Source organism: Athene noctua, chromosome 15 (assembly GCF_965140245.1).
Source record: "Athene noctua chromosome 15, bAthNoc1.hap1.1, whole genome shotgun sequence".
In the NCBI taxonomy this organism is placed as follows: domain Eukaryota; kingdom Metazoa; phylum Chordata; class Aves; order Strigiformes; family Strigidae; genus Athene; species Athene noctua.
In genome coordinates, this window is record NC_134051.1 from 586,028 (window position 1) to 611,093 (window position 25,066).

The following is a 25,066-nucleotide window of genomic DNA, read 5'->3' on the forward strand; positions in this document are numbered from 1 at the left end:
GGCTCGTCTCGAGGCTCGGCTCTGGGCTCTGTGCTCGGCTGGGATCGGGGCTCGGCTCGAGGCTCGGCTCTAGGCTGGGCTCTGGGCTCGGCTCAGCTCTAGGCTGGGTTTGGGGATATTCTCGGGGCCCGTGTCGAGGCTCGGCTCTGGGCTCTGTGCTCGGCTGGGCTCGGGGCTCGGCTCGAGGCTCGGCTCTAGGCTGGGCTCTGGGCTCGGCTCAGCTCTAGGCTGGGTTTGGGGATATTCTTGGGGCCCGTCTCGAGGCTCGGCTCTGGTCTCTGTGCTCGGCTGGGCTCGGGGCTCGGCTCGAGTCTCGGCTCTGGGCTCGGCACTAGGCTGGGCTCTGGGTTCGGCTCGGCTCTAGGCTGGTCTCGAGGATCGGATCTGGGTTCGGATCTGGACTCGGCTCGCCTCGGCTCTAGGCTGGGCTTGGGGATTGTCTCGGGGCTCGTCTCGAGACTCGGCTCTGGGCTCGGCTCTGCACTCGGCTCTAGGCTGGGCTCGAGGCTCGGCTCTGGACTTGTCTGCTCTCAGCTTTGGGCTGGGCTCAATGATCGGCTCTGCTCTTGGCTCGGCTCATGTCTCAGCTCACGCCCGACTCTGAGCTCGGCTCTGGACTCGGCTCCGCTCTAGGCTGGGCTCGGGGCTCGGATCTGGGTTCGGCTCTGGACTCGGCTCGGCTCGTCTCTAGGCTGGGCTTGGGGATTGTCTCGGGGCTCGTCTCGAGGCTCGGCTCTGGGCTCTGTGCTCCGCTGGGCTCGGGGCTCGGTTCGAGGCTCGGCTCTAGGCTGGGCTCTGGGCTCGGTTCGGCTCTAGTCTGGGCTTGGGGATATTCTCAGGGCCCGTCTCGAGTCTCGGCTCTGGGCTCTGTGCTCGGCTGGGCTCTGGGCTCGGCTCGAGGCTCGGCTCTGGGCTCGGCACTAGGCTGGGCTCTGGGCTCGGCTCGGCTCTACGCTGGGATCGGGGCTCGGATCTGGGTTCGGCTCTGGACTCGGCTCGCCTCGGCTCTAGGGCGGGCTTGGGGATAGTTTCGGGGCTCGTCTCGAGTCTCGACTCTGGGCTCTGTCCTCGGCTGGGTTCGGGGCTCGGCTCGAGGCTCGGCTCTAGGCTGGGCTCTGGGCTCGGCTCGGCTCTAGGCTGGGCTTCGGGATATTCTCGGGGCCCGTCTCTAGGCTCGGACCTGGGCTCTGTGCTTGACTGGGCTCGGGGCTCGTCTCGAGGCTCGGCTCTGGGCTCTGTGATCGGCTGGGCTCCGAGCTAGGCTCGAGGCTCGGGTCAGGGCTCGGCTCTAGGCTAAGCTCGGGGATTGTCTCGGGGCTCGTCTCGAGGCTCGGCTCTGGGCTCTGTGCTCGGCTGGGATCGGGGCTCGGCTCGAGGCTCGGCTCTAGGCTGGGCTCTGGGCTCGGCTCAGCTCTAGGCTGGGTTTGGGGATATTCTCGGGGCCCGTGTCGAGGCTCGGCTCTGGGCTCTGTGCTCGGCTGGGCTCGGGGCTCGGCTCGAGGCTCGGCTCTAGGCTGGGCTCTGGGCTCGGCTCAGCTCTAGGCTGGGTTTGGGGATATTCTTGGGGCCCGTCTCGAGGCTCGGCTCTGGTCTCTGTGCTCGGCTGGGCTCGGGGCTCGGCTCGAGTCTCGGCTCTGGGCTCGGCACTAGGCTGGGCTCTGGGTTCGGCTCGGCTCTAGGCTGGTCTCGAGGATCGGATCTGGGTTCGGATCTGGACTCGGCTCGCCTCGGCTCTAGGCTGGGCTTGGGGATTGTCTCGGGGCTCGTCTCGAGACTCGGCTCTGGGCTCGGCTCTGCACTCGTCTCTAGGCTGGGCTCGAGGCTCGGCTCTGGACTTGTCTGCTCTCAGCTTTTGGCTGGGCTCAATGATCGGCTCTGCTCTTGGCTCGGCTCATGTCTCAGCTCACGCCCGACTCTGGGCTCGGCTCTGGACTCGGCTCCGCTCTAGGCTGGGCTCGGGGCTCGGATCTGGGTTCGGCTCTGGACTCGGCTCGGCTCGTCTCTAGGCTGGGCTTGGGGATTGTCTCGGGGCTCGTCTCGAGGCTCGGCTCTGGGCTCTGTGCTCCGCTGGGCTCGGGGCTCGGTTCGAGGCTCGGCTCTAGGCTGGGCTCTGGGCTCGGCTCGGCTCTAGTCTGGGCTTGGGGATATTCTCAGGGCCCGTCTCGAGTCTCGGCTCTGGGCTCTGTGCTCGGCTGGGCTCTGGGCTCGGCTCGAGGCTCGGCTCTGGGCTCGGCACTAGGCTGGGCTCTGGGCTCGGCTCGGCTCTACGCTGGGATCGGGGCTCGGATCAGGGTTCGGCTCTGGACACGGCTCGCGTCGGCTCTAGGCTGGGCTTGGGGATTGTCTCGGGGCTCGTCTCGATGCTCGGCTCTGGGTTCTGTGCTGGGCTGGGCTCGGGGCTCGTCTCGAGGCTCTGGGCTCAGGGCTCGGCTCTGCACTCGGCTGTAGGCTGGGCTCGAGGCTCGGCTCTGGACTTGTCTGCTCTCGGCTTTGGGCTGGGCTCAATGATCGGCTCTGCTCTTGGCTCGGCTCGAGACTTAGCTCGCGCCCGACTCTGGGCTCGGCTCTGGACTCGGCTCGGTCTGGACTCGGCTCGGCTCTAGGCTGGGCTCGGGGCTCGGATCTGGGTTCGGCTCTGGACTCGGCTAGCCTCGGCTCTTGGCTGGGCTTCGGGATATTCTCGGGGCTCGTCTCGAGGCTCGGCTCTGGGCTCTGGGCTCAGCTGGGCTCGGGGCTCGTCTCGAGGCTCGGCTCTGGGCTCGGCTCTGCGCTCGGCTCTAGGCTGGGCTCGAGGCTCGGCTCTGGACTTGTCTGCTCTCGGTTTTGGGCTGGGCTCAATGATCGGCTCTGCTCTTGGCTCGGCTCGAGTCTCAGCTCGCGCCCGACTCTGGGCTCGGCTCTGGACTCGGCTCGGCTCTAGGCTGGGCTCGGGGCTCGGATCTGGGTTCGGCGCTGGACTCGGCTCGGCTCGGCTCTAGGCTGGGCTTGGGGATTTTTTCGGGGCTCGTCTCGAGGCTCGGCTCTCGGCTCTGTGCTCGGCTGGGCTCGGGGCTCGGCTCGAGGCTCGGCTCTGGGCTCGGGGCTCGGATCTGGGTTCGGCTCTGGACTCGGCTCGCCTCGGCTCTAGGGTGGGCTTGGGGATTGTCTCGGGGCTCGTCTCGAGGCTCGGCTCTGGGCTCGGCTCTGCACTCGGCTGTAGGCTGGGCTCGAGGCTCGGCTCTGGACTTGTCTGCTCTCGGCTTTGGGCTGGGCTCAATGATCGGCTCTGCTCTTGGCTCGGCTCGAGGCTTCAGCTCGAGCCCGACTCTGGGCTCGGCTCTGGACTCGGCTCGGTCTGGACTCGGCTCGGCTCTAGGCTGGGCTTGGGGATTGTCTCGGGGCTCGGCTCGAGGCTCGGCTCTGGGCTCGGCTCTGCACTCGGCTCTAGGCTGGGCTCGAGGCTCGGCTCTGGAATTGTCTGCTCTCGGCTTTGGGCTGGGCTCAATGATCGGCTCTGCTCTTGGCTCGGCTCGAGGCTCAGCTCGCGCCCGACTCTGGGCTCGGCTCTGGACTCGGCTCGGTCTGGACTCGGCTCGGCTCTAGGCTGGGCTCGGGGCTCAGATCTGGGTTCGGCTCTGGACTCGGCTCGCCTCGGCTCTTGGCTGGGCTTGGGGATTGTCTCGGGGCTCGTCTCGAGGCTCGGCTCTGGGCTCTGTGCTCGGCTGGGCTCGGGGCTCGTCTCGAGGCTCTGGGCTCAGGGCTCTGCTCTGGACTCGCCTGTAGGCTGGGCTCGAGGCTCGGCTCTGGACTTGTCTGCTCTCGGATTTGTGCTATGCTCAGGGATCGGCTCTGCTCTTGGCTCGGTTCGAGGCTCAGATCGCGCCCGACTCTGGGCTCGGCTCTGGGCTCTGTGCTCGGCTGGGCTCGGGGCTCGGCTCGAGGCTCGGCTCTAGGCTGGGCTCTGGGCTCGGCTCGGCTCTAGGCTGGGCTTCGGGATATTCTCGGGGCCCATCTCGAGGCTCTGCCCTGGGCTCTGTGCTCGGCTGGGGTCGGGGCTCGTCTCGAGGCTCGGCTCTGGTCTCTGTGCTCGGCTGGGCTCGGGGCTCGGCTCGAGTCTCGGCTCTGGACTCGGCTCTAGGCTGGGCTGTGGGCTCGGATCTGGATTCAGCTCTGGACTCGGCTCGCCTCAGCTCTAGTTTGGGCTTGGGGATTGTCTCGGGGCTCGTCTCGAGGCTCGGCTCTGGGCTCGAGGCTCGGCTCTGAGCTTGTCTCCTCTCGGCTTTGGGCTGAGCTCAGGGATCGGCTCCGCTCTTGGCTCGGCTCGAGGCTCAGTTCACGTCCGGGCTCTGGGCTCTGCTCTGCACGGCTCTGATTTGGGCTCGGGTATCGACCCTGGACTCAGCTCGAGGCTCGGCTCTGGGCTGGGCTAGTGTATCGGCTCTGGGCTCTGGGTTCAGCTCGGCACTTGACGAGGCTCGGCTCGAGACTGGGCTCTGGGTTCGTCTCGGCTCGAGGCCGTCTCTGGTCTCCCCTCTGGACTCGGCTCGGCTCGAGGCTTGGCTCGGGGCTCGGCTCATGGCTGGTCTAGGGGATTGGCTCTGGGCTCTGGACTCGGCTCTAGGTTGGGCTCGAGGCTCGGCTCTGGACTTGTCTGCTCTCGGATTTGGGCTATGCTCAGGGATCGGCTCTGCTCTTGGCTCGGTTCGAGGCTCAGATCGCGCCAGACTCTGGGCTCGGCTCTGGACTCGGCTCGGCTCTAGGCTGGGCTCGGGGCTCGGATCTGGGTTCGGCTCTGGAATCGGCTCGCCTCGGCTCTAGGCTGGGCTTGGGGATTGTCTCGGGGCTCGTCTCGAGGCTCGACTCTGGGCTCTGTGCTCGGCTGGGCTCGGGGCTCCTCTCGAGGCTCGGGTCTGGGCTCGGCTCTGCACTCGGCTCTAGGCTGGGCTCGAGGCTCGGCTCTGGACTTGTCTGCTATCGGCTTTGGCCTGGGCTCAATGATCGTCTCTGCTCTTCGCTCGGCTCGAGGCTCAGCTCGCGCCCGACTCTGGGCTCGGCTCTGGACTCGGCTCGGCTCTAGGCTGGGCTCGGGGCTCGGATCTGGGTTCGGCGCTGGACTCGGCTCGGCTCGGCTCTAGGCTTGGCTTGGGGATTGTCTCGGGGCTCGACTCGAGGCTCGGCTCTGGGCTCTGTGCTCGGCTGGGCTCGGGGCTCGGCTCGAGTCTCGGCTCTGGGCTCGGCTCTAGGCTGGGCTCTGGCTTCGGCTCGGCTCTAGGCTGGGCTCGGGGCTCGGATCTGGGTTCGTCTCTGGACTCGGCTCGCCTCGGCTCTAGGCTGGGCTTGGGGATTGTCTCGGGGCTCCTGTCGAGGCTCGGCTCTGGGCTCTGTGCTCGGTTGGGCTCGGGGCTCGGCTCGAGGCTCGGCTCTGTGCTCGGCTCTGGACTCGGTTCTAAGCTGGGCTCGAGGCTCGGATCTCGGTTCGGCTCTGGACTCGGCTCGCCTCGGCTCTAGGCTGGGCTTGGGGATTGTCTCGGGGCTCGTCTCGAGGCTCGGCTCTGGGCTCGGTCCTCGGCTGTGTTCGGGGCTCGGCTCGAGGCTCGGCTCTGGGCTCAGCTCTCTACTCGGCTCTAGGCTGCGCTCGTACCTCGGCTCTGGACTCGGCTCGGCTCTAGGCTGGGCTCGGGGCTCTGATCTCGCTTCGGCTCTGGACTCGGCTCGCCTCGGCTCTAGGCTGGGCTTGGGGATTGTCTCGCGCCTCGTCTCGAGGCTCGGCTCTCGTCTCTGTGCTCGGCTGGGCTCGGGGCTCGGCTCGAGGCTCGGCTCTGGGCTCGCCTCTGGACTCGGCTCGGCTCTAGACTGGGCTCGAGGCTCGGCTCTGGGTTCGGCTCTGGACTCGGCTCGCCTCGGCTCTAGGCTGGGCTTGGGGATTGTCTCGGGGCTCGTCTCTAGGCTCGGCTCTGGGCTCTGCGCTCGACTGGGCTCGGGGCTCAGCTCGAGACTCGGCTCAGGGCTCGGCTCTAAGCTGGACTCCGGGCTCGGCTCGGATCTAGGCTGGGCTCGGGGCTCGGATCTGGGTTCGGCTCTGGACTCGGCTCGGCTCTAGGCTGGGCTCGAGGCTCGGCTCTCTGTTCTGCTCTGGACTCGGCTCGCCTCGGCTCTAGACTGGGCTTGGGGATTGTCTCGGGGCTCGTCTCGAGGCTCGGCTCTGGGCTCGGGGCTCGGCTGGGCTCGGGGTTCGGCTCGAGGCTCGGCTCTGGGCTCGGCTCTAGGCTGGGCTCTGGCTTCGGCTCGGCTCTCGGCTGGGCTCGGGGCTCGGATCTGGGTTCGGCTCTGGACTCGGCTCGCCTCGGCTCTAGGCTGGGCTTGGGGATTGTCTCGGGGCTCGTCTCGAGGCTCGGGTCTGGGCTCGGGGCTCGGCTCGAGGCTCGGCTCGATACTCACCTCTGGGCTCTCCTCTAGGCTGGGCTCTGGGCTCGGCTCGTCTCTAGGCTGGGCTCCGGGCTCGGATCAGGGTTCGACTCTGGACGCGGCTCGCCTCGGCTCTAGGCTGGGCTTGGGGATTGTCTCGGGGCTCGTCTCGAGGCTCGGCTCTGGGCTCTGTGCTCGGCTGTGCTCTTGGCTCGTCTCGAGGCTCGGATCTGGGCTCTGTGCTAGGCTGTGCTCGGGGCTCGGCTCGAGGCTCGGCTCTGGGCTCTGTGCTCGGCCGGGCTCGGGGCTCGGCTCGAGGCTCAGCTCAGGGCTCGGCTCTAGGCTCGTCTCTGGACTCGGCTCGGCTCTAGGCTTTGCTCGAGGCTCGGATCTGGGTTCGGCTCTGGACTCGGCTTGCCTCGGCTCTAGGCTGGGCTTGGGGATTGTTTCGGGGCTCGTCTCGAGGCTCGGCTCTGGGCTCTGTGCTCGGCTGGGCTCGGGGCTCGGCTCGAGGCTCGGCTCTGGGCTCGGGGCTCGGCTGGGCTCGGGGCTCGGCTCGAGGCTCTGGGCTCAGGGCTCTGCTCTGGACTCGGCTGTAGGCTGGGCTCGAGGCTCGGCTCTGGACTTGTCTGCTCTCGGATTTGGGCTATGCTCAGGGATCGGCTCTGCTCTTGGCTCGGTTCGAGGCTCAGATCGCGCCCGACTCTGGGCTCAGCTCTGGGCTCGGCTCGGCTCTAGGCCGGGCTCGGGGCTCGGATCTGGGTTCGGCTCTGGACTCGGCTCGCCTCGGCTCTAGGCTGGGCTTGGGGATAGTCTCGGGGCTCGTCTCGAGGCTCTGCTCTGGGCTCGGCTCTGCACTCGGCTCTAGGCTGGGCTCGAGGCTCGGCTCTGGACTTGTCTGCTCTCGGCTTTGGGCTGGGCTCAATGATCGGCTCTGCTCTTGGCTCGGCTCGAGTCTCAGCTCGCGCCCGACTCTGGGCTCGGCTCTGGACTCCGTTCGGCTCTAGGCTGGGCTCGGGGCTCGGATCTGGGTTCGGCTCTGGACTCAGCTCGCCTCGACTCTAGGCTCGGCTTGAGGATTGTTTCGGGGCTCGTCTCGAGGCTCGGCTCTGGGCTCTGTGCTCGGCTGGGCTCGGGGCTCGGCTCGAGGCTCGGCTCTGGGCTCGGCTCTGGACTCGGATCGGCTCTAGGCTGGGCTCGAGGCTCGGCTCTGGGCTCGGGGCTCGGCTGGGCTCGGGGCTCGGCTCGAGGCTCGGCTCTGGGCTCGGCTCTAGGCTGGGCTCTGGCTTCGGCTCGGCTCTCGGCTGGGCTCGGGGCTCGGATCTGGGTTCAGCTCTGGACTAGGCTCGCCTCGGCTCTAGGCTGGGCTTGGGGATTGTCTCGGGGCTCGTCTCGAGGCTCGGCTCTGGGCTCTGTGCTCGGCTGGGCGCGGGGCTCGGCTCGAGGCTCGGCTCTGGGCTCGGCTCTGGACTCGGTTCTAAGCTGGGCTCGAGGCTCAGATCTCGGTTCGGCTCTGGACCTGGCTCGTTCGGATCTAGGCTGGGCTTGGGGATTGTCTCGGGGCTCGTCTCGAGGCTCGGCTCTGGGCTCTGTGCTCGGCTGGGCTCGGGGCTTGGCTCGAGGCTCGGCTTTGGGCTCGGCTCTGGACTCGGCTCTAGGCTGGGCTCGAGGCTCGGCTCTGGGCTTGTCTGCTCTCGGCTTTGGGCTGGGCTCAGGGATCGGCTCTGCTCTTGGCTCGGCTCGAGGCTCAGATCGCGCCCGACTCTGGGCTCGGCTCGGCTCTAGGCTGGTCTCAGGGCTCGGATCTCGGTTCGGCTCTGGACTCGGCTCGCCTCGGCTCTAGGCTGGGCTTGGGGATTGTCTCGGGGCTCGTCTCGAGGCTCGGCTCTGGGCTCGGGGCTCGGCTGGGCTCGGGGCTCGGCTCGAGGCTCGGCTCAGGGCTCGGCTCTGGACTCGGCTCGGCTCTAGGCTGGGCTCGAGGCTCGGCTCTCTGTTCGGCTCTGGACTCGGCTCGCCTCGGCTCTAGACTGGGCTTGGGGATTGTCTCGGGGCTCGTCTCGAGGCTCGGCTCTGGGCTCGGGGCTCGGCTGGGCTCGGGGCTCGGCTCGAGGCTCGGCTCTGGGCTCGGCTCTAGGCTGGGCTCTGGCTTCGGCTCGGCTCTCGGCTGGGCTCGGGGCTCGGATCTGGGTTCGGCTCAGGACTCGGCTCGCCTCGGCTCTAGGCTGGGCTTGGGGATTGTCTCGGGGCTCGTCTCGAGGCTCGGGTCTGGGCTCGGGGCTCGGCTCGAGGCTCGGCTCGATACTCGCCTCTGGGCTCTCCTCTAGGCTGGGCTCTGGGCTCGGCTCGTCTCTAGGCTGGGCTCCGGGCTCGGATCAGGGTTCGGCTCTGGACGCGGCTCGCCTCGGCTCTAGGCTGGGCTTGGGGATTGTCTCGGGGCTCGTCTCGAGGCTCGGCTCTGGGCTCTGTGCTCGGCTGTGCTCGGGGCTCGTCTCGAGGCTCGGATCTGGGCTCTGTGCTAGGCTGTGCTCGGGGCTCGTCTCGAGGCTCGGCTCTGGGCTCTGGACTCGGCCGGGCTCGGGGCTCGGCTCTAGGCTGGGCTCCGGGCTCGGCTCGGCTCTAGGCTGGGCTCGGGGCTCGGATCTGGGTTCGGCTCTGGACTCGGCTCGGCTCTAGGCTGGGCTCGAGGCTCGGCTCTCTGTTCGGCTCTGGACTCGGCTCGCCTCGGCTCTAGACTGGGATTAGGGATTGTCTCGGGGCTCGTCTCGAGGCTCGGCTCTGGGCTCGGGGCTCGGCTGGGCTCGGGGCTCGGCTCGAGGCTCGGCTCTGGGCTCGGCTCTAGGCTGGGCTCTGGCTTCGGCTCGGCTCTAGGCTGGGCTCGGGGCTCGGATCTGGGTTCGGCTCTGGACTCGCCTCGCCTCGGCTCTAGACTGGGATTAGGGATTGTCTCGGGGCTCGTCTCGAGGCTCGGCTCTGGGCTCGGGGCTCGGCTGGGCTCGGGGCTCGGCTCGAGGCTCGGCTCTGGGCTCGGCTCTAGGCTGGGCTCTGGCTTCGGCTCGGCTCTAGGCTGGGCTCGGGGCTCGGATCTGGGTTCGGCTCTGGACTCGGCTCGCCTCGGCTCTAGGCTGGGCTTGGGGATTGTCTCGGGGCTCTTCTCGAGGCTCGGCTCTGGGCTCTGTGCTCGGCTGGGTTCGGGGCTCGGCTCGAGGCTCGGATCTGGGCTCTGGGCTCGGCTGGGCTCGGGGCTCGGCTCGAGGCTCGGCGCTGGGCTCGGCTATAAGCTGGACTCCGGGCTCGGCTCGGCTCTAGGCTGGGCTCGGGGCTCGGATCTGGGTTCGGCTCTGGACTCGGCTCGCCTCGGCTCTAGGCTGGGCTTGGGGATTGTCTCGGGGCTCGTCTTGAGGCTCGGCTATGGGCTCTGTGCTCGGCTGGGTTCGGGGCTCGGCTCGAGGCTCGGGTCAGGGCTCAGCTCTCTACTCGGCTCTAGGCTGCGCTCGTACCTCGGCTCTGGACTCGGCTCGGCTCTAGGCTGGGCTCGGGGCTCTGATCTCGCTTCGGCTCTGGACTCGGCTCGCCTCGGCTCTAGGCTGGGCTTGGGGATTGTCTCGGGGCTCCTCTCGAGGCTCGGCTCCGGGCTCTGTGCTCGCCTGGGATAGGGGTTCGGCTCGAGGCTCGGCTCTGGGCTCGGCTCTAGGCTGGGCTCCGGGCTCGGCTCGGCTCTAGGCTGGGCTCGGGGCTCGGATCTGGGTTCGGCTCTGGACTCGGCTCGGCTCTAGGCTGGGCTCGAGGCTCGGCTCTCTGTTCGGCTCTGGACTCGGCTCGCCTCGGCTCTAGACTGGGCTTGGGGATTGTCTCGGGGCTCGTCTCGAGGCTCGGCTCTGGGCTCGGGGCTCGGCTGGGCTCGGGGCTCGGCTCGAGGCTCGGCTCTGGGCTCGGCTCTAGGCTGGTCTCTGGCTTCGGCTCGGCTCTCGGCTGGGCTCGGGGCTCGGATCTGGGTTCGGCTCTGGACTCGGCTCGCCTCGGCTCTAGGCTGGGCTTGGGGATTGTCTCGGGGCTCGTCTCGAGGCTCGGCTCCGGGCTCTGTGCTCGCCTGGGCTCGGGGCTCGGTTCGAGGCTCGGCTCTGGGCTCGGCTCTGGACTCGGCTCTAGGCTGGGCTCGAGGCTCGGCTCTGGGCTTGTCTGCTCTCGGCTTTGGGCTGGGCTCAGGGATCGGCTCTGCTCTTGGCCCGGCTCGAGGCTCAGATCGCGCCCGACTCTGGGCTCGGCTCTGGACTCGGCTCGGCTCTTGGCTGGGCTCGTTGCTCGGATCTGGGTTCGGCTCTGGACTCGGCTCGCCTCGGCTCTAAGCTGGGCTTGGGGATTGTCTCGGGGCTCGTCTCGAGGCTCGGCTCTGGGCTCGGGGCTCGGCTGGGCTCGGGGCTCGGCTCGAGGCTCGGCTCTGGGCTCGGCTCTAGGCTGGGCTCTGGCTTCGGCTCGGCTCTCGGCTGGGCTTGGGGCTCGGATCTGGGTTCGGCTCTGGACTCGGCTCGCCTCGGCTCTAGGCTGGGCTTGGGGATTGTCTCGGGGCTCGTGTCGAGGCTCGGCTATGGGCTCTGTGCTCGGTTGGGCTCGGGGCTCGGCTCGAGGCTCGGCTCTGGGCTCGGCTCTGGACTCGGTTCTAAGCTGGGCTCGAGGCTCGGATCTCGGTTCGGCTCTGGACTCGGCTCGCCTCGGCTCTAGGCTGGGCTTGGGGATTGTCTCGGGGCTCGTCTCGAGGCTCGGCTCTGGGCTCGGTCCTCGGCTGGGCTCGGGGCTCGGCTCGAGGCTCGGCTCAGGGCTCGGCTTTGAACTCGGATCGGCTCTAGGCTGGGCTCGAGTCTCGGCTCTGTAATTGTCTGCTCTCGGCTTTTGGCTGGGCAAATGGTCGGCTCTGCTCTTGGCTAGGCTCGAGGCTCAGCTCGCGCCCTACTCTGGGCTCGGCTCTGTGCTCGGCTGGGCTCGGGGCTCGGCTCGGGGCTCGGCTCAGGGCTCGGCTCTAGGCTGGGCTCCGGACTCGGCTCGGCTCTAGGCTGGGCTCGGGGCTCGGATCTGGGTTCGGCCCTGGACTCGGCTCGCCTCTGCTCTAGGCTGGGCTTGGGGATTGTCTCGGGGCTCGTCTCGAGGCTCGGCTCCGGGCTCTGTGCTCGCCTGGGCTCGGGGCTCGGCTCGAGGCTCGGCTCTGGGCTCGGCTCTGGACTCGGCTCTAGGCTGGGCTCGAGTCTCGGCTCTGGGCTTGTCTGCTCTCGGCTTTGGGCTGTGCTCAGGGATCGGCTCTGCGCTTGGCCCGGCTCGAGGCTCAGATCGCGCCCGACTCTGGGCTCGGCTCTGGGCTCGGCTCGGCTCTTGGCTGGGCTCGTTGCTCGGATCTGGGTTCGGCTCTGGACTTGGCTCGCCTCGGCTCTAAGCTGGGCTTGGGGATTGTCTCGGGGCTCGTCTCGAGGCTCGGCTCTGGGCTCGGGGCTCGGCTGGGCTCGGGGCTCGGCTCGAGGCTCGGCTCTGGGCTCGGCTCTAGGCTGGGCTCTGGCTTCGGCTCGGCTCTCGGCTGGGCTCGGGGCTCGGATCTGGGTTCGGCTCTGGACTCGGCTCGCCTCGGCTCTAGGATGGGCTCGGGGCTCGGAACTGGGTTCGGCTCTGGACTCGACTCGCCTCGGCTCTAGGCTGGGCTTGGGGATTGTCTCGGGGCTCGTCTCGAGGCTCGGATCTGGGCTCTGTGCTCGGCTGTGCTCGGGGCTCGGCTCGAGGCTCGGCTCTGGGCTCGGCTCTCTACTCGGCTCTGGGCTACGCTCGTACCTCGGCTCTGGACTCGGCTCGGCTCTAGGCTGGGCTCGGGGCTCTGATCTCGCTTTCGGTCTGGACTCGGCTCGCCTCGGCTCTAGGCTGGGCTTGGGTATTGTCTCGGGGCTCGTCTCGAGGCTCGGCTCTGGGCTCTGTGCTCGGCTGGGCTCGGGGCTCGGCTCGAGGCTCGGATCTGGGCTCTGGGCTCGGCTGGGCTCGGGGCTCGGCTCGAGGCTCGGCGCTGGGCTCGGCTCTAAGCTGGACTCCGGGCTCGGCTCGGCTCTAGGCTGGGCTCGGGGCTCGGATCTGGGTTCGGCTCTGGACTCGGCTCGCCTCGGCTCTAGGCTGGGCTTGGGGATTGTCTCGGGGCTCGTCTTGAGGCTCGGCTATGGGCTCTGTGCTCGGCTGGGTTCGGGGCTCGGCTCGAGGCTCGGGTCAGGGCTCAGCTCTCTACTCGGCTCTAGGCTGCGCTCGTACCTCGGCTCTGGACTCGGCTCGGCTCTAGGCTGGGCTCGGGGCTCTGATCTCGCTTCGGCTCTGGACTCGGCTCGCCTCGGCTCTAGGCTGGGCTTGGGGATTGTCTCGGGGCTCCTCTCGAGGCTCGGCTCCGGGCTCTGTGCTCGCCTGGGATAGGGGTTCGGCTCGAGGCTCGGCTCTGGGCTCGGCTCTAGGCTGGGCTCCGGGCTCGGCTCGGCTCTAGGCTGGGCTCGGGGCTCGGATCTGGGTTCGGCTCTGGACTCGGCTCGGCTCTAGGCTGGGCTCGAGGCTCGGCTCTCTGTTCGGCTCTGGACTCGGCTCGCCTCGGCTCTAGACTGGGCTTGGGGATTGTCTCGGGGCTCGTCTCGAGGCTCGGCTCTGGGCTCGGGGCTCGGCTGGGCTCGGGGCTCGGCTCGAGGCTCGGCTCTGGGCTCGGCTCTAGGCTGGGCTCTGGCTTCGGCTCGGCTCTCGGCTGTGCTCGGGGCTAGGATCTGGGTTCGGCTCTGGACTCGGCTCGCCTCGGCTCTAGGCTGGGCTTGGGGATTGTCTCGGGGCTCGTCTCGAGGCTCGGCTCCGGGCTCTGTGCTCGCCTGGGCTCGGGGCTCTGTTCGAGGCTCGGCTCTGGGCTCGGCTCTGGACTCGGCTCTAGGCTGGGCTCGAGGCTCGGCTCTGGGCTTGTCTGCTCTCGGCTTTGGGCTGGGCTCAGGGATCGGCTCTGCTCTTGGCCCGGCTCGAGGCTCAGATCGCGCCCGACGCTGGGCTCGGCTCTGGACTTGGCTCGGCTCTTGGCTGGGCTCGTTGCTCGGATCTGGGTTCGGCTCTGGACTCGGCTCGCCTCGGCTCTAGACTGGGCTTGGGGATTGTCTCGGGGCTCGTCTCGAGGCTCGGCTCTGGGCTCGGGGCTCGGCTGGGCTCGGGGCTCGGCTCGAGGCTCGGCTCTGGGCTCGGCTCTAGGCTGGGCTCTGGCTTCAGCCCGGCTCTCGGCTGGGCTCGGGGCTCGGATCTGGGTTCGGCTCAGGACTCGGCTCGCCTCGGCTCTAGGCTGGGCTTGGGGATTGTCTCGGGGCTCGTCTCGAGGCTCGGGTCTGGGCTCGGGGCTCGGCTCGAGGCTCGGCTCGATACTCGCCTCTGGGCTCTCCTCTAGGCTGGGCTCTGGGCTCGGCTCGTCTCTAGGCTGGGCTCCGGGCTCGGATCAGGGTTCGGCTCTGGACGCGGCTCGCCTCGGCTCTAGGCTGGGCTTGGGGATTGTCTCGGGGCTCGTCTCGAGGCTCGGCTCTGGGCTCTGTGCTCGGCTGTGCTCGGGGCTCGTCTCGAGGCTCGGCTCTGGGCTCTGGGCTCGGCCGGGCTCGGGGCTCGGCTCGAGGCTCGTCTCACGGCTTGGCTCTAGGCTGGGCTCCGGGCTCGGCTCGGCTCTAGGCTGGGCTCGGGGCTCGGATCTGGGTTCGGCTCTGGACTCGGCTCGGCTCTAGGATGGGCTCGAGGCTCGGCTCTCTGTTCGGCTCTGGACTCGGCTCGCCTCGGCTCTAGACTGGGATAAGGGATTGTCTCCGGGCTCGTCTCGAGGCTCGGCTCTGGGCTCGGGGCTCGGCTGGGCTCGGGGCTCGTCTCGAGGCTCGGCTCTGGGCTCTGTGCTCGGCTGGGCTCGGGGATCGGCTCGAGTCTCGGCTCTGGGCTCGGCTCTGGACTCGGCTCGGCTCTAGGCTGGGCTCTGGGCTCGGATCTGGTTTCGGCTCTGGACTCGGCTCGCCTCGACAATAGGCTGGGCTTGGGGGTTGTCTCGGGGCTCGTCTCGATGCTCGGCTCTGGTCTCTGTGCTCGGCTGGGCTCGGGGCTCGGCTCGAGGCTCGGCTCTGGGCTCCGCTCTGGACTCGTTTCTAAGCTGGGCTCGAGGCTCGGATCTCGGTTCGGCTCTGGACTCGGCTCGCCTCGGCTCTAGGCTGGGCTTGGGGATTGTCTCGGGGCTCGTCTCGAGGCTCCGCTCTGGGCTCTGTGCTCGGCTGGGCTCGGGGCTCGGCTCGAGGCTCGGCTCAGGGCTCGGCTCTAGGCTGGGCTCGGGGCTCGGATCTGGGTTCGGCTCTGGACTCGGCTCGCCTCGGCTCTAGGCTGGGCTTGGGGATTGTCTGGGGGCGCGTCTTGAGGCTCGGCTCTGGGCTCTGTGCTCGGCTAGGCTCGGGGCTCGGCTCGAGGATCGGCATTGGGCTCGGCTCTGGACTCGGCTCTAGGCTGGGCTCGAGGCTCGGCTCTGGTCTTGTCTGCTCTCGGCTTTGTGCTGGGCTCAGGGATCGGCTCTGCTCTTGGTTCGGCTCGAGGCTCAGCTCGCGCCCGACTCTGGGCTCGGCTCTGGACTCGGCTCGGCTCTAGGCTGGGCTCGGGGCTCGGATCTGGGTTCGGCTCTGGACTCGGCTCGCCTCGGTCCTTAGCTTGGCTTGGGGATTGTCTCGGGGCTCGTCTCGAGGCTCGGCTCTGGGCTCTGTGCTTGGCTGGGCTCGGGGCTCGGCTCGAGGCTCGGCTCTGGGCTCGGCTCTGGACTCGGTACTAGGCTGCGCTCGTACGTCGTCTCTGGACTCGGCTCGGTTCTAGGCTGGGCTCGGGGCTCTGATCTCGCTTCGGCTCTGGACTCGGCTCGCCTCGGCTCTAGGCTGGGCTTGGGGATTGTCTCGGGGCTCGTCTTGAGCCTCGGCTCTGGGCTCTGTGCTCGGCTGGGCTCGGTGCTCGGCTCGAGGCTCGGCTCTGGGCTTGTCTGTTCTCGGCTTTGGGCTGGGCTCAGGTATCGGCTCTGCTCTTGACTCGGCTCGAGGCTCAGATCGCGCCCGACTCTGGGCTCGGCTCTGGACTCGGCTCGCCTCGGCTCTAGGCTGGGCTTGGGTATTGCATCGGGTCTCGTCTCGAGGCTCGGCTCTGTGCTCGGGGCACGGCTCGAGGCTCGGATCGATACTCGGCTCTGGGCTCGACTCTGGGCTGGGCTCTGGGCTCAGCTCGGCTCTAGGCTGGGCTCGGGTCTCGGATCTGGGTTCGGCTCTGGACTCGGCTCGCCTCGGCTCTAAGCAGGGCTTGGGGATTGTCTCGGGGCTCGTCTCGAGGCTCGGCTCTGGGCTCTGCGCTCGGCTGGGCTCGGAGCTCGGCTCGAGGCTCGGCTCTGGGCTCGGCTCTAGGCTGGGCTCTGGCTTCGGCTCGGCTCTCGGCTGGGCTCGGGGCTCGGATCTGGTTTCGGCTCTGGACTCGGCTTGCCTCGGCTCTAGGCTGGGCTTGGGGATTGTCTCGGGGCTCGTCTCGAGGCTCGGCTCTGGGCTCCGCTCTGGACTCGGCTCTAGGCTGGGATCGAGGCTCGGCTCTGGACTTGTCTTCTCTCGGCTTTGGGCTGGGCTAAATGATCGGCTCTGCTCTTGGCTCGGCTCGAGGCTCAGAACTCGCCCGACTCTGGGCTCGGCTCTGGACTCGGCTCGGCTCTAGGCTGGGCTCGAGGCTCGGCTCTGGAATTGTCTGCTCTAGGCTTTGGGCTGGGCTCAATGATCGGCTCTGCTCTAGGGCGGTTCGAGGCTCAGCTCGCGCCCGACTCTGGGCTCGGCTCTGGACTCGGCTCGGCTCTAGGCTGGGCTCGGGGCTCGGATCTGGGTTCGGCTCTGGACTCGGCTCGCCTCTAATCTAGGCTCGGCTTGAGGATTGTTTCGCGGCTCGTCTCGAGGCTCGGCTCTGGGCTCTGTGCTTGGCTGGGCTCGGGGCTCGGCTCGAGGCTCGGCTCTGGGCTCTGCTCTGGACTCGGATCGGCTCTAGGCTGGGCTCGAGGCTCGGCTCTGGGCTCGGGGCTCGGCTGGGCTGAGGGCTCGGCTCGAGGCTCGGCTCTAGGCTCGGCTCTAGGCTGGGCTCTGGCTTCGGCTCGGCTCTCGGCTGGGCTCGGGGCTCGGATCTGGGTTCGGCTCTGGACTCGGCTCGCCTCGGCTCTAGGCTGGGCTTGGGGATTGTCTCGGGGCTCGTCTCGAGGCTCGGCTCTGGGCTCTGGGCTCGGCTGGGCTCGCGGCTCGGCTCGAGGCTCGAGGCTCGGCTCTGGGTTCGGCTCTGAACTTGGCTCGGCTCTAGGATGGGCTCGGGGCTCGGATGTGGGTTCGGCTCTGGACTCGGCTCGCCTCGGCAATAGTCTGGGATTGGGGATTGTCTCGGGGCTCGTCTCGAGGCTCGGCTCTGGGCTCTATACTCGGTTGGGCTCGGGGCTCGGCTCGAGGCTCGGCTCTGGGCTCGGCTCTGGACTCGGTTCTAGGCTGTGCTCGAGGCTCGGATCTCGGTTCGGCTCTGGACTCGGCTCGCCTTGGCTCTAGGCTGGGATTGGGGATTGTCTCGGGGCTCGTCTCGAGGCTCGGCTCTGGGCTCGGGGCTCGGCTGGGCTCGGGGCTCGGCTCGAGGCTCGGCTCTGGGCTCGGCTCTAGGCTTGGCTCTGGCTTCGGCTCGGCTCTCGGCTGGGCTCGGAGCTCGGATCTGGGTTCGGCTCTGGAATCGGCTCGCCTCGGCTCTAGTCTGGGCTTGGGGATTGTCTCGGGGCTCGTCTCGAGGCTCGGCTCTGGGCTCTGTGCTCGGCTGGGCTCGGGTCTCGGCTCGAGGCTCGGCTCTGGGCTCCGCTCTGGACTAGGTTCTAGGCTGGGCTCGAGGCTCGGCTCTGGGCTTGTCTGCTCTCGGCTTTGGTCTGAGCTCAGGGATCGGCTCTACTCTTGGCTCGGCTCGAGGCTCAGATCGCGCCCGACTCTGGGCTCGGCTCTGGACTCGTCTCGGCTCTAGGCTGGGCTCGGGGCTCGGATCTCGGTTCGGCTCTGGACTCGGCTCGCCTCGGCTCTAGGCTGGGCTTGGGGATTGTCTCGGGGCTCGTCTCGAGGCTCGGCTCTGGGCTCTGTGCTCGGCCGGGCTCGGGGCTCGGCTCGAGGCTCGGCTCTGGGCTCGGGGCTCGGCTGGGCTCTGGCTTCGGCTCGGCTCTCGGCTGGGCTCGGGGCTCGGATCTGGGTTCGGCTCTGGACTCGGCTCGCCTCGGCTCTAGGCTGGGCTTGGGGATTGTCTCGAGGCTCGTCTCGAGGCTCGGCTCTGGGCTCGGGGCTCGGCTGGGCTCGGGGCTCGGCTCGAGGCTCGGCTCTGGGCTCGGCTCTAGGCTGGGCTCGAGGCTCGGCTCTGGGCTTGTCTGCTCTCGGCTTTGGTCTGGGCTCAGGGATCATCTCTGCTCTTGGCTCGGCTCGAGGCTCAGGTCGCGCCGGACTCTGGGCTCGGCTCGGCTCTAGGCTGGGCTCGGGGCTCGGATCAGGGTTCGGCTCTGGACTCGGCTTTCCTCGGCTCTAGGCTGGGCTTGGGGATTGTCTCGGGGCTCGTCTCGAGGCTCGGCTCTGGGCTCTGTGCTCGGCTGGGCTCGGGGATCGGCTCGACGCTCGGCTCTGGGCTCGGCTCTAGGCTGGGCTCTGGCTTCGGCTCGGCTCTCGGCTGGGCTCGGGGCTCGGATCTGGGTTCGGCTCTGGCCTCGGCTCGCCTCGGCTCTAGGCTGGGCTTGGGGATTGTCTCGGGGCTCTTCTCGAGGCTCGCCTCTGGGCTCTGAGCTCGGCTGGGTTCGGGGCTCGGCTCGAGGCTCGGATCTGGGCTCTCTGCTAGGCTGTTCTCGGGGCTCGTCTCGAGGCTCGCCTCTGGGCTCTGTGCTCGGCTGGGCTCGGGGCTCGGCTCGAGGCTCGCCTCTGGGCTCTGCTCTGGACTCGGCTGTAGGCTGGGCTCGAGGCTCGGCTCTGGACTTGTCTGCTCTCGGCTTTGGGCTGGGCTCAATGATCGGCTCTGCTCTTGGCTCGGCTCGAGTCTCAGCTCGCGCCCGACTCTGGGCTCGGCTCTTGACTCGGCTCGGCTCTAGGCTGGGCTCGGGGCTCTGCTCGAGGCTCGGCTCTAGGCTGGGCTCTGTGCTCGGCTCGGCTCTAGGCTGGGCTTGTGGATTGTCTCGGGGCCCGTCTCGACGCTCGGCTCTGGGCTCTGTGCTCGGCTGGGCTCAGGGCTCGGCTCTGGTCTCGGCTCTAGGCTGGGCTCGAGGCTCGGCTCTGGGCTTGTCTGCTCTCGGCTTTGGGCTAGGCTCAGGTATCGGCTCTGCTCTTGGCTCGGCTCGAGTCTCAGATCGCGCCCGACTCTGAGCTCGGCTCTGGACTCGGCTCGGCTCTAGGCTGGGCTCGGGGCTCGGATCTGGGTTCGGCTCTGGACTCGGCTCGCCTCGGCTCTAGGCTGGGCTTGGGGATTGTCTCGGGGCTCGTCTCGAGGCTCGGCTCTGGGTTCTGTGCCCGGCTGGGCCCTGGGCTCGTCTCGAGGCTCTGGGCTCAGGGCTCTGCTCTGGACTCGGCTGTAGGCTGGGCTCGAGGCTCGGCTCTGGACTTGTCTGCTCTCGGCTTTGGGCTGGGCTCAATGATCGGCTCTGCTCTTGGCTCGGCTCGAGTCTCAGCTCGCGCCCGACTCTGGGCTCGGCTCTGGACTCGGCTCGGCTCTAGGCTGGGCTCGGGGCTCGGATCTGGTTCGGCTCTGGACTCGGCTCGCCTCGGCTCTAGGCTGGGCTTGGGGATAGTCTCGGGGCTCGTCTCGAGGATCGGCTCTGGGCTCTGTGCTCGGCTGGGCTCGGGGCTCGTCTCGAGACTCTGGGCTCAGGGCTCTGCTCTGGACTCGGCAGTAGGCTGGGCTCGAGGCTCGGCTCTGGACTTGTCTGCTCTCGGATTTGGGCTATGCTCAGGGATCGGCTCTGCTCTTGGCTCGGTTCGAGGCTCAGATCGCGCCCGACTCTGGGCTCGGATCTGGGCTCTGTGCTCGGCTGGGCTCGGGGCTCGCCTCGAGGCTCGGCTCTAGGCTGGGCTCTGGGCTCGGCTCGGCTCTAGGCTGGGCTTCGGGATATTCTCGGGGCCCGTCTCGAGGCTCGGCCCTGGGCTCTGTGCTCGGCTGGGGTCGGGGCTCGTCTCGAGGCTCGGCTCTGGCCTCGGCACTAGGCTGGGCTCTGGGCTCGGCTCGGCTCTAGGCTGGGCTCGGGGCTCGGATCTGGGTTCGGCTCTGGACTCGGCTCGCCTCGGCTCTAGGGTGGGCTTGGGGATTGTCTCGGGGCTCGTCTCGAGGCTCGGCTCTGGGCTCTGTGCTCGGCTGGGCTCGGAGCTAGGCTCGAGGCTCGGGTCACGGCTCGGATCTAGGCTAAGCTTGGGGATTGTCTCGGGGCTCGTCTCGAGGCTAGTCTCTGGGCTCTGTGCTCGGCTGGGTTCGGGGCTCGGCTCGAGGCTCGGCTCTAGGCTGGGCTCTGGGCTCGGCTCAGCTCTAGGCTGGGCTTGGGGATATTCTCGGGGCCCGTCTCGAGGCTTGGCTCTGGGCTCTGTGCTCGGCTGGGTTTGGGTCTCGGCTCGAGGCTCGCCTCTAGGCTGGGCTCTGGGCTCGGCTCAGCTCTAGGCTGGGTTTGGGGATATTCTTGGGGCCCGTCTCGAGGCTCGGCCCTGGGCTCTGTGCTCGGCTGGGCTCGGGGCTCGGCTCGAGGCTCGGCTCTGGGCTCGGCACTAGGCTGGGCTCTGGGCTCGGCTCGGCTCTAGGCTGGGCTCGGGGCTCGGATCTGGGTTCGGCTCTGGACTCGGCTCGCCTCGGCTCTAGGCTGGGCTTGGGGATTGTCTCGGGGCTCGTCTCGAGGCTCGGCTCTGGGCTCGGCTCTGCACTCGGCTCTAGGCTGGGCTCGAGGCTCAGCTCTGGACTTGTCTGCTCTCGGCTTTGGACTGGGGTCAATGATCGGCTCTGCTCTTGGCTCGGCTCGAGTCTCAGGTCGCGCCCGACTCTGGGCTCGGCTCTGGACTCCGTTCGGCTCTAGGCTGGGCTCGGGGCTCTGCTCGAGGCTCGCCTCTAGGCTGGGCTCTGGGCTCAGCTCAGCTCTAGGCTGGGCTTGGGGATTGTCTCGGGGCCCGTCTCGACGCTCGGCTCTGGGCTCTGTGCTCGACTGGGCACGGGGCTCGGCTCGAGGCTCGGCTCTGGGCTCGGCTCTGCACTCGGCTCTAGGCTGGGCTCGAGGCTCGGCTCTGGGCTTGTCTGCTGTCAGCTTTGGGCTGGGCTCAGGGATCGGCTCTGCTCTTGGCTCGTCTCGAGGCTCAGATCGCGCCCGACTCTGGGCTCTGCTCTGGACTCGGCAGTAGGCTGGGCTCGAGGCTCGGCTCTGGACTTGCCTGCTCTCGGCTTTGGGCTTGGCTCAATTATTGGCTCTGCTCTTGGCTCGGTTCCAGACTTAGCTCGCGCCCGACTCTGGGCTCGGCCCTGGACTCGGCTCGGTCTGGACTCGGCTCGGCTCTAGGCTGGGCTCGGGGCTCGGATCTGGGTTCGGCTCTGGAATCGGCTCGCCTCGGCTCTTGGCTGGGCTTGGGGATTGTCTCGGGGCTCGTCTCGAGGCTCGGCTCTGGGCTCTGTGCTCGGCTGGGCTCGGGGCTCGGCTCGAGGCTCGGCTCTGGACTTGTCTGCTCTCGGATTTGGGCTACGCTCAGGGATCGGCTCTGCTCTTGTCTCGGTTCGAGGCTCAGATCGCGCCCGACTCTGGGCTCGGCTCTGGGCTCTGCTCGGCTCTAGGCTGGGCTCGGTGCTCGGATCTGGGTTCGGCTCTGGACTCGGCTCGCCTCGGCTCTACGCTGCGCTTGGGGATTGTCTCGGGGCTCGTCTCGAGGCTCGGCTCTGGGCTCTGTGCTCGGCTGGGCTCGGGGCTCGGCTCGAGACTCTGGGCTCAGGGCTGTGCTCTGGACTCGGCAGTAGGCTGGGCTCGAGGCTCGGCTCTGGACTTGTCTACTCTCGGATTTGTGCTATGCTCAGGGATCGGCTCTGCTCTTGGCTCGGTTCGAGGCTCAGATTGCGCCCGACTCTGGGCTCGGCTCTGGGCTCGGCTCGGCTCTAGGCTGGGCTCGGGGCTCGGCTCGAGGCTCGGCTCTAGGCCAGACTCTGGGCTCGGCTCGGCTCTAGGCTGGGCTTGGGGATATTCTCAGGGCCCGTATCGAGGCTCGGCTCTGGGCTCTGTGCTCGGCTGGGCTCGGGGCTCGGCTCGAGGCTCGGCTCTGGGATCGGCACTAGGCTGGGCTCTGGGCTCGCCTCGGCTCTAGGCTGGGCTTGGGGATAGTCTCGGGGCTCGTCTCGAGGCTGTGGGCTCAGGGCTCGGCTCAGCACTCGGCTCTAGGCTCGGCTCGAGGCTCGGCTCTGGACTTGTCTGCTCTCGGCTTTGGGTTGGGCTCAATGATCGGCTCTGCTCTAGGATCGGCTCGAGGCTCAGATCGCGCCCGACTCTGGGCTCGGCTCTGGGCTCGGCTCTAGGCTCGGCTTTAGGCTCGGCTCGAGTCTCGGCTCTGGAGCCGGCACTAGGCTGGGCTCTGGGCTCGGTTCGGCTCTAGGCTGGTCTCGGGGTTCGGATCTGGGTTCGGCTCTGGACTCGGCTCGCCTCGGCTCTAGGCTGGGCTTGGGGATTGTCTCGGGGCTCGGCTCGAGGCTCGGCTCTGGGCTCTGTGCTCGGCTGGGCTCGGGGCTCGGCTCGAGGCGCGGCTCTGGGCTCGGCACTAGGATGGGCTCTGGGCTCGGCTCGGCTCTAGGCTGGGCTCGGGGCTCGGATCTGGGTTCGGCTCTGGACTCGGCTCGCCTCGGCTCTAGGCTGGGCTTGGGGATTGTCTCGGCGCTCGTCTCGAGGCTCGGCTCTGGGTTCTGTGCTCGGATGGGCTCGGGGCTCGTCTCGAGGCTCGGGTCTGGGCTCTGCTCTGGACTCGGCTGTAGGCTGGGCTCGAGGCTCGGCTCTGGACTTGTCTGCTCTCGGCTTTGGGCTGGGCTCAGTGATCGTCTCTGCTCTTGGCTCGGCTCGAGGCTCAGCTCGCGCCCGACTCTGGGCTCGGCTCTGGACTCGGCTCGGCTCTAGGCTGGGCTCGGGGCTCGGATCTGGGTTCGGCGCTGGACTCGGCTCGGCTCGGCTCTAGGCTTGGCTTGGGGATTGTCTCGGGGCTCGTCTCAAGGCTCGGCTCTGGGCTCTGTGCTCGGCTGGGCTCGGGGCTCGGCTCGAGTCTCGGCTCAGGGCTCGGCTCTAGGCTGGGCTCTGGGCTCGGCTCGACTCTACGCTGGGATCGGGGCTCGGATCTGGGTTCGGCTCTGGACTCGGCTCGCCTCGGCTCTAGGCTGGGCTTGGGGATTGTCTCGGGGCTCGTCTCGAGGCTCGGCTCTGGGCTCTGTGCTCGGCTGGGCTCGGGGCTCGGCTCGAGGCTCGGCTCTAGGCTGGGCTCTGGGCTCGGCTCGGCTCTAGGCTGGGCTTGGGGATATTCTCGGGGCCCGTCTCTAGGCTCGGCTCTGGGCTCTGTGCTAGGCTGGGCTCGGAGATCGGCTCGAGGCTCGTCTCTGGGCTCGGCACTAGGCTGGGCTCTGGGCTCGGCTCGGCTCTAGGCTGGGCTCGGTTCTCGGATCTGGGTTCGGCTCTGGACTCGGCTCGCCTCGGGTCTAGGGTGGGCTTGGGGATTGTCTCGGGGCTCGTCTCGAGGCTCGGCTCTGGACTTGCCTGCTCTCGGCTTTGGGCTGGGCTCAATGATTGGCTCTGCTCTTGGCTCGGCTCCAGACTTAGCTCGCGCCCGACTCTGGGCTCGGCTCTGGACTCGGCTCGGTCTGGAATCGGCTCGGCTCTAGGCTGGGCTCGGGGCTCGGATATGGCTTCGGCTCTGGAATCGGCTCGCCTCGGCTCTTGGCTGGGCTTGGGGATTGTCTCGGGGCTCGTCTCGAGGCTCGGCTCTGGGCTCTGTGCTCGGCTGGGCTCGGGGCTCGGCTCGAGGCTCGGCTCTAGGCTGGGCTCTGGGCTCGGCTCGGCTCTAGGCTGGGCTTGGGGATTGTCTCGGGGCTCGTCTCGAGGCTCGGCTCTGGGCTCTGTGCTCGGCTGGGCTCGGGGCTCGTCTCGAGGCTCGGCTCTGGTCTCTGTGCTCGGCTGGGCTCGGGGCTCGTCTCGAGGCTCTGGGCTCAGGGATCTGCTCTGGACTCGGCTGTAGGCTGGGCTCGAGGCTCGGCTCTGGACTTGTCTGCTCTCGGATTTGGGCTACGCTCAGGGATTGGCTCTGCTCTTGTCTCGGTTCGAGGCTCAGATCGCGCCCGACTCTGGGCTCGGCTCTGGGCTCTGCTCGGCTCTAGGCTGGGCTCGGGGCTCGGATCTGGGTTCGGCTCTGGGCTCGGCTCGCCTCGGCTCTAGGCTGGGCTTGGGGATAGTCTCGGGGCTCGTCTCGAGACTCAGCTCTGAGCTCGGCTCTGCACTCGGCTCTAGGCTGGGCTTGGGGATTGTCTCGGGGCTCGTCTCGAGGGTCGGCTCTGGGCTCTGTGCTCGGCTGGGCTCGGGGCTCGGCTCGAGGCTCGGCTCTGGGATCGGCACTAGGCTGGGCTCTGGGCTCGGCTCGGCTCTAGGCTGTGCTCGGGGCTCGGATCTGGGTTCGGCTCTGGACTCGGCTCGCCTCGGCTCTAGGCTGGGCTTGGGGATAGTCTCGGGGCTCGTCTCGAGGCTGTGGGCTCAGGGCTCGGCTCAGCACTCGGCTCTAGGCTGGGCTCGAGGCTCGGCTCTGGACTTGTCTGCTCTCGGCTTTGGGTTGGGCTCAATGATCGGCTCTGCTCTAGGATCGGCTCGAGGCTCAGATCGCGCCCGACTCTGGGCTCGGCTCTGGGCTCGGCTCTAGGCTCGGCTTTAGGCTCGGCTCGAGTCTCGGCTCTGGAGCCGGCACTAGGCTGGGCTCTGGGCTCGGTTCGGCTCTAGGCTGGTCTCGGGGTTCGGATCTGGGTTCGGCTCTGGACTCGGCTCGCCTCGGCTCTAGGCTGGGCTTGGGGATTGTCTCGGGGCTCGGCTCGAGGCTCGGCTCTGGGCTCTGTGCTCGGCTGGGCTCGGGGCTCGGCTCGAGGCTCGGCTCTGGGCTCGGCACTAGGATGGGCTCTGGGCTCGGCTCGGCTCTAGGCTGGGCTCGGGGCTCGGATCTGGGTTCGGCCCTGGACTCGGCTCGCCTCGGCTCTAGGCTGTGCTTGGGGATTGTCTCGGCGCTCGTCTCGAGGCTCGGCTCTGGGTTCTGTGCTCGGATGGGCTCGGGGCTCGTCTCGAGGCTCGGGTCTGGGCTCGGCTCTGCACTCGGCTCTAGGCTGGGCTCGAGGCTCGGCTCTGGACTTGTCTGCTCTCGGCTTTGGGCTGGGCTCAATGATCGTCTCTGCTCTTGACTCGGCTCGAGGCTCAGCTCGCGCCCGACTCTGGGCTCGGCTCTGGACTCGGCTCGGCTCTAGGCTGGGCTCGGGGCTCGGATCTGGGTTCGGCGCTGGACTCGGCTCGGCTCGGCTCTAGGCTTGGCTTGGGGATTGTCTCGGGGCTCGTCTCGAGGCTCGGCTCTGGGCTCTGTGCTCGGCTGGGCTCGGGGCTCGGCTCGAGTCTCGGCTCAGGGCTCGGCTCTAGGCTGGG